The 8,734-nt window shown below is 35.4% G+C and overlaps 1 protein-coding gene across 4 annotated transcripts in view; it reads right to left on the bottom strand.

Moving 5' to 3' along the window:
* Nucleotides 1-3,438: 3,438 nt before the first annotated feature.
* Nucleotides 3,439-8,734, bottom strand: part of LOC145269689 (zinc finger Y-chromosomal protein 1-like) — a 56,064-nt gene continuing 50,768 nt past the window's right edge. For all 4 annotated transcript variants that reach the window (XM_080125412.1, XM_080125408.1, XM_080125411.1 and 1 more), the window contains one exon: nt 3,439-6,665. The gene's annotated coding sequence lies outside the window, so the exon portion shown is untranslated. The remainder of the gene's footprint in view (nt 6,666-8,734) is intronic.

The following is an 8,734-nucleotide window of genomic DNA, read 5'->3' as shown; positions in this document are numbered from 1 at the left end:
AAGAAAGTCAAATGTTCCATCAACTGAAACGTTGTAAAAATAGCACTAAAACCAAGTGTTGCAGAACCAGTGCAGATAATTTGCAGGTTTATTAGTTACATAGTTTTTATTTACAATGAATGATTTGTAAAAATTATTTAATCATAAAATCAGCAACAAAAAATTTTTGGTGCAAGTCCACTAGTAATCTTTTTTACTATAAAAATCTGAAAAAAATCTTTATAGGTGAAGTCTGTTACCAACTCCAGTGTATGATCACCAATGGATGTGCAGGGGATGTTGCAGACATCTTGGGCCATGGCATTTGTTTTCTTGAGGCTTATTGTCAGACCAAACTCTTTGCAAGCATGGGCAAGGTGGTCAATAAGTCATTGAAGGGCTTCCTCCAAATGGGATGTTAACACTGTATTATCCACAAATAGCATTTTCCTGATGAGGGCCATGTGGACTTTTATTTTGGCGCATACATGGGCCAGGTTGAAAAGACTCCCATCTCCTCTTTGTGTAAGTATGGATACACTTCAGTTTCATTAAAAACGTATAGTAGCGGAAGTTAAAAAAATATGCCACGATTTGGGGCAAGAACACAGACATGTTTCACACAACTGAGGATGGAGAAAGATTCTGAAAGTGATCCATTGAACTTGATCGAGCCCTTCAAGTCTTCATGGAAAGAGCTTATCATCCTCAGTAGCTTGGGGGGAGGGGCATCCTTATTTTTTGTAGTAGCGCAAAGAAACTGCTCCTGCTTACTAGGTCACATGCTCACTGTCGCTGAAAAAGTAATAACTCATGTAGTATGGAACAGACTCCAGTCACTTGCAGAAAGAGGTTACCTAGAGGCGCAATGTGGCTTTAGAGCAGAAAGGTCGACTGCCGACATGGTATTTTCCTTACGACAACTACAGAAGGGCCGAGAGCAGAGGAAACAACTGTACCTCACTTTCGTTGATCGAAAGAGGAAGTAGGGGAGCAAAAAGGTCCTTACACGCTCGATTTCACTAATGGTTTTATACATTGTCAAGGCATGAAAAGGATACTCCACAAATGTGACAACAGTATTCCATCTTAGAACATATTTAGCTCTTTTATTTCTGGAGTAGTAGAAGAATCATTATTTTCATGACAATTGCTTATCTGAGCTCCAACCTATCATCCCCCCCCCCCGGCACACTTTCACAAAAAATACTTCTCTAACTACAACCACTATCAACAATTTCCCCCACTCTCTATCTGTGCCTAAATATAAACGTATATTCCATGAACAGAGCTGCTTTCCTGAACTGTCGGCCTGTGGATCTTCATTCCATTGATTGATCTGCTTTCCAGCTGACTACAATATGGTCATCTTCAATTCCAATGTAAACAAGTTCTTACGTTCCCTTAAATAATCAAATTATACCAAATTCCCACAACTGATGATACCGATGACTGTTATTCCGATAACTACGATACACTCATTAACCCTTATCCTCGAGTGGCTTTCAGGCCTCGATAAGTGGTGACGTCTTGTAAAAAAAAAAAAAATAATAATAATAATAATCCAACCATTTTTCCAGATGCTTTGGAATCAGATCTGATGTAAGTCTTATTTTAGATCAAGAGTGAAGGTCAGTCCCAAATGTTTATCAAAGCAGATGAAGCATTGGCGTCTGTGTTTTATCCGTTTTGTTTTGTTTTTCTATTTGTGGATTTGTGCGTCTCTATCGACTGTCGCCAGTGAATAAAATAACGCCACAGCCAGAACTAGAAGATGAAGATGAAAGAAAAGCCGCAGCACATAACATTTGGAGCAAGCGATTTGTCAGTGTGACTACGTGAGGTCATACTGCAACCCAACAGTGACTATATTACAAGAAATGGTGCTACGTTATAAATACATGTCAATGGCTTGCATGTGAAACTGGATGAAATAAATAGCTTTTTCTTTCACTTAAAACAGTTTGTGTCAAAGTTTTAGTTTCTTTTCGAGTCTCGATGCACAATGTGTTGGGTCCAATTTAAAATTAATAACAATGTTACACTCAACCATTACTGGTCAAGTTTCACTTCCATACATCACAACACTGTTTATGCATACCTGATAGACTCTTCCCTGGGTTAACAGCGGTAATGCTGTCATGGAAAGTTGGATTTTATATACGATAGGAGGCAGTCAGTCGCTCATTATTTCCAAAGAGAGATGAACTAATGACAACAGATATACCCAGTCATAGATGTTGGTCTTAGTGCGTAGAGAGTTGATGACGATACATACATACCCATAGTTTAACTGACATGTGAGGCATTGGCTTCTGCGTTTTTCCTGTGTTTGTTTTATTTTTCTACTTGTGGACCCATGCCTCCCTATCGACTGTTGCCAGTGATTAAGATGATCACACGGCCAGAACTAGAAGATGAAGATGAAAAAGTCATGCCACACAAAGTTTTGGGTTGGTGACTTGTCAGTGGGGCCACATAGAGTCACACTACAACCCAACAGGAAATTTAATTGCAAAATAACACTCCTTTGGAGGTTGAAGGTTCAATCCTAAGTGCAAATTATTTAGGACTTCCACCCAGTCATGGCTAATGGAACAAAAGCATGCTATCATCGAGGATTGGATAAAGGCTTCCATTTGAAATTTTGTGCAGATTGCCAAGTTCAACAGAAAGATGCACAAGTTCAACAAGCTACATTTGAAGAAAGTCAAATGTTTCATCAACTGAAACGTTGTAAAAATAGCACTAAAACCAAGTGTTGCAGAACCAGTGCAGATATTTTTCAGGTTTGTTAGTTACATAGTTTTTATTTACAATCTCAAAGCTGATTGGCACAGGTGTGCAGCTCACCTCCTGGCTTGCCCAATTATATGTCATGTCTCAAGCGATTTGAGCATGTGACAAAATAAATAAAACAGTTGAACCCAAACATTTCTCTCCCCCCCCTCTTCCATACTTGGATCCAGAACTGACAGCATGCATGCAACAGTGTTCCATCGGTGGCCTGTTGCACTAAAAATATGACCAAAATCCATAACGGCTTAACATACACACATGCACATTTAAAAATTCTTTCAATTTCCTTCTAATGATATAAAAAGCAAGGAACACTCTCTTTAATAACTTTTAAGAAAATATAATTCATATAAATGAGCGGAGAAGTTTTGATACAATATTTCAGACATGTGATATATGGTACTAAAACTGTCAACATCTGAACTCTTTCATCTCCCAACTAAAGACTCTCCTTTGCTCTACAAGAATTCCTAATATTCATGGATATTCTATTGCTCTAATCCTCTATTCCTAAACTAAATAATAAAATATCTGTGTGAAGATATACCTGTTCACTCTTTTATAATGATTTGACGGGGAACGGTTCAGTTCTCGCTGGCTGAAGTTGGGGTTAATGATAAAATAAAAAAACAGGTATAGAATACACACACGAGATTGGGATAAGGATATTTGTATTTAATTAAATAGAACAATAACAAAGTTCTTGAAAAACTGATTGTGTTTGCAGTTTTTGAAATCCAACTATAATTAAAGAAAGTTCTTTTACGTCCAAAAATAGATGGCTTTTAGAATGTTCAAATAGGTCGTTATATTCAGTAAAGGGAAAGAAGGTTTTTGCTTATTGACAGCTTGGCGTCCCATTTGAAAAAGACGAAGAACAAAGGTTTTACACATTCAGCACAAGAAATAGGGTGTCCACTGATTGGTCAAGGAGGAATGCCTTGGCCAATCGAACAGGGCTTTCCTTTTAGAATAGGTGGAGTGGGTAAGAAGAGAATTATTTATGGGAGAAAGAGAAATAGCCCTTTTTTTATGCAAAAATTTATAAACAAACAACGAAGTTTTATTCTTATTTTTTAGCTTACAAGCTTGTTTCCCTTCGTGCAAATGATAAATATTAACGTTGTTGCAAATCAAAATACAAGTCCGACTAAACACAAAAAAACATGAGAAAATTAACTTTCTCAACTAGGTGTTCAAGTTCTCATTATACATATATATATATATATATATATATATATATATGATGATTGCAACGTCTTGTCAGACGAGTGCCACTCCCTCAGACATTTAAAATCCATGAGCCCAAATACCTGAGGGAGTATCTATACAAAGATGATGTTACAGAGTCTTAGCTTTGTACGACAGCTAAGTCTCTCTCTCGGTTCAAAATGTTGAGATCCAGCAACAAGCAAGAGCAAGATAGCCAGCAACAAATTATATATATATATATATATATATATATATATATATTAGATATATACGTAAATTGAATAAAATCATAAATAAACGTGTTCACAACGGATTGAAGATCTTGTTAGGAATAGTTGTAAGCGTCTCTGAGGAGTGACTGGATGGAAGATTTACAGTTCTATGGACGAGAGGTAATTGTCCATCCTTTCACGAAACAGCTGTAAGAGCTTAACGCCAAAAAAAGTGAATTTCTATTCATGTAGGTTGTGATTTTATTCAATTTACGTATATATGCTCTGAAAACTCTTTTGAAAATTCATTGAGCTGAGATTATAATTGAGTTGGTATTATAGACAACTATATTCTAAACTTGCAACAGAAAGGAATTGTTGATAAAATAAAATATATTATATATATATATATCTATATACACACACACACACACACACACACACACACACACACACACAATGTATTTTCGATAAAATCAGTGTAGGTAAGTATGTAAGCTTCTCAGTGCACCGCAGTGGGTTCCTGACTAGAGCAGGCACTTAATCAATTTAATGATTTCACTGATTACAATGCCAATAAAAGTTCATTGATCTTTATTCAATCCTGGGAAATATCGGCTGTTTCTGCTAGTATGATATAAAAAGGATTCATTCATGCATTAATCTTTATTTATCCTGGAAAACGTCAGGTCTCCCTGTTAGCTATGTTTTTATCTTTATATATTTGAAAACGAGTCACTTGTAAACTTGTTACTTGTAATAGAATCCTGTGTGGATTTGGATGTGATTTTTCAGACTGGATTTATGTGAAAAGGTCGACTCGCAAATCTGACATGCATACGGACGCTCACCCGAATGTGTTCGCAGATGTGATTGCAGATGAAACTTGCGTGCAAACGAAGTTTGGCAAATGTCGCAATTAAATGGTTTTTCTCCTGTGTGTAGTCGCGCATGATTTTTCAAACCCGTACTTTGCGAAAAAGATGAATCGCAAACATCACATCGATACGGTTTCTCACCAGAGTGTTTTCTCATGTGACTCTTCAGGTTCCCCCGCTGCGAAAATGATGCTCGACAAATCTCGCAAGAATATGGTTTCTCTCCTGTGTGTGTTCGCATGTGAGAGATGAGCGGCGCATTAAACGAGAATGAAATTCCACAGATTTTACAAGAATATGGTTTTTCGACAACGTGCGTTTTTGCATGAGATTTTAAAATGGACTTCTTGGGAAACGTAGAACCACAAGTTTTACAAGAGAATGTTTTAGCTTCCATGATGCTTTATGGTCAGCCAAAAGGGGATTTCATGCACACAAAAAAATTAAGCTTTACACACATCAAATAAAAATGGTTTGTTTTAGTATTTCTTAATGCTGGTATTATATCAGTGTTTCTTCTGAAATTTTACTGAGTGCAGTTATCTAAAAGAAAAAAAAAATACTAAAGAATGTGTTTGTTATGGTGATGATGATGCAGGCAATGAAAGAACAGGTGTCGCTAAAACTAAATTTTATTTGATTTGTTTGTAACGGTTTGAAAATGGTTGGTCTTATTTCTTAATGTTAAAATGCGCTCTGTACCAAGTCTGTTGGTTTTTGTTTGGTTTTCTGCAGTTTGACAGTAAAGTTGAGTTTGTGAGCCTCTCAGAGAGAAATGAGCATTTGGGCTCTGAAGCATTGGGCATGTTTTTATTCGTTTGAGCAAAATATTTCTTATTTGCAAATATGTTATTCAAAAACGAGTAGCAGTATAATCTTCAACCAATCAACCTGTTACTTGTATTAAACTGGAGTTGTAAACTTATTTGAAGGGAAAATCCTATTGCAACAACGCCTGACACTACGACCAGCGTCAGAACCAATCAACAACTATTGACCGGAACAATGAGCAATACGATCACGGCCTGTGCAGTGGACACGTTCATAGCAGTTGTAAGGCATTAAATTAATTAAATTAATTAAATTTTAACTTAACTGGAAAGGGAGAGAACTTGATGATTCAAAGAAAAAAAAACATTGGTTATCTACCCATGACAGCTTTTGGAATTTGTAGAAAATCTTGAAAGATTATATTCGATACTTTTAAACAAATGATCTTTATGATGATGATGATGACAAAAAAAGGGGGTCGTTAAAACTAAATTTCATTTGATTTGTTTGTACACTTGGTTAAAATAATAAACATATCTAGTGACAGCTTTAATGCTAAAATGGAAGTAAATTCAGATAAATTCTGTATAGAGTTTTTGCTTTTAATTTGTGTCTTAAAAGCATTGTCCAAGATGTTTCATGTTGGTCATCTGGCAGAGATATTGATCGTAGTGGATTTAGGAATACTGTGAAAATTAAAGATCTGCGAGTAAATGTTACCACAACCGATGATTAGTGATAAAAAGCTTTCAAAAGTTCTCATTTGAATGTTTTTCATCCACTTTTGGCTGAATTTCTCCTTTCTGTAATGAATCTGAAAATAAAGTATGAACAGAATTAACTTAAATACATGAATTTTAGGGACTTATACAGTTTACTAAATCATTGGGCAAGTTTCTGCCTTTAGCTTACGTCGGCCACATTCTGACATGCTGTCCAGCAAGAGGAAAGTGAAGGTTTCAGATAGTTTCTTTTTCATTAAAATTGGTTAATTTCCTGATTTTTGGTGAATTTTTAAGTAAAGGGAGAGGTCAAAATGTTTATACATTTTGAGCATCGGCATTCACTTGGCCATACCTAAATCGGTTGTATAAGAGGACTGGTAAATCACGAAACTATGTTTAGCCTAGGCTAGAGATTGCAACAACCGGTATTTTATGAAATATTGATTTTTAAAGATGATTCTTATATATATATATATATATATATATATATATATATATATATATATTTAAAAGAGTGTAGCCATCAACATATATATATATATATTTAAAAGAGTGTAGCCATCAACAATTGTGGTTTTTTTTTAAAGGTTTTCATCATATTTTTATTTTAAAATATTTTTATAACGCGTTTCGAGCTTAGGGTGTGCTCTCTTCAGATGTTTTCGTAAAAAGTTTTTCTTTAAAATGGGAGTTTGAAAAGTTATATGTATGCGTGTGTGATTGTGTGTGAGTGTGTGCTATACATGGGGAAAGAAAGTCTTTTAAAAAAAACCCTAAAAAAAACATAAAAACCTTCACCAAATGGACCAAAAGCGCCCTCTTTGAATCTAACTTTGACCGGACACTTTGAACACTTACGGTTGGAGACAGAATGTCTGAGACCACACATCACTCTGAAAAACACATTTAGTATCAGTGGAGGTAAAAATAACTTTTCAAACTCCCATTTTAAAGAAAAACTTTTTTACGAAAACATCTGAAGAGAGCACACCCTAAGCTCGAAACGCGTTATAAAAATATTTTAAAATAAAAATATGATAAAAACCTTTAAAAAAAACCCACAATTGTTGATGGCTACACTTTTTAAATATACATTTTTTCTCTCGTTGGAACTACACAACCATCACTTTAAATATATATATATAATTATTTTTTACTATAATAATTAAATACCTACAGACACTAGTGTTTCATCCTTTCGGGATTCTTCAGTGCAGGGTGTCACGATTACTACCAGTCGAACGATTCGAACCCCGCGACACAAGACATCTCTGGCTCGATTAGTGGAGGCCGTATCCATTCAGCTACCATTAACCGTGTGAAATAGCGTTGAATTTTAAACATTTTAATTTAAATGTTCATTACGTCAGACAGACAGTGATCAAATCGTTATACGATGATCTACGCATAAGAGCTAAATTGACCGACTTTTAATTCAACTGAAAGTGCTCAACGATAAGAAACGAATTTCTTAAAGGGGCTGTCATAATTATTTTTTTACTATAATAATTAAATACCTACAGACACTAGTGTTTCATCCTTTCGGGATTCTTCAGTGCAGGGTGTCACGATTACTACCAGTCAAACGATTCAAACCCCGCGACACGAGACATCTCTGGCTCGATTTTGTAATTCAAATCAAAAATATACTAATTAATGTTTTTTTGTTTGTTTTTTTTTTGTTTGGTTTCAGAAGATCCCATAACAGATACTACTGGCTAATGAAATGAAAAAAAAACAATGCTGCAATAGTGTCTATAAAAGCAAAATAAAGCAATTCAGAATTTGTATGATTTCTAAAAGTCGCTAGTGATGTTTTTTGGAATTGTTAGCGATGAAGGGCACATCATACCTCCTCACTGTTTTCCACAGCGCCTGAGAATCAATGCCGATGCCTATATCAAGACTCTTCAAACCACCTTTAAGCCTTAAATAAACAACTTAGCTAATGGAAGGGTCTATGTCTTTCAACAAGATTCAGCACCAATCCATAAGGCTCTAAAAAACCTAGGATTGGAGCGCCAAGAATTTTCATGATCATGTCACACGAAAGTTATGGCTTCCTAACTCACCAAACCATAATCCTTTGGTTTATTATGTGTGGAGCGTCATTGAAAAGAAAGTTAATAAGAATCCTCATAACACCAAATCCTTTCTG

The sequence above is a fragment of the Euprymna scolopes genome, chromosome 45, assembly GCF_053919585.1.
Source record: "Euprymna scolopes isolate OS-2025 chromosome 45, ASM5391958v1, whole genome shotgun sequence".
NCBI lineage: Eukaryota > Metazoa > Mollusca > Cephalopoda > Sepiida > Sepiolidae > Euprymna > Euprymna scolopes.
Note: the sequence above shows the minus strand (reverse complement) of the source record. Positions and strands in the feature narration are given on the sequence as shown.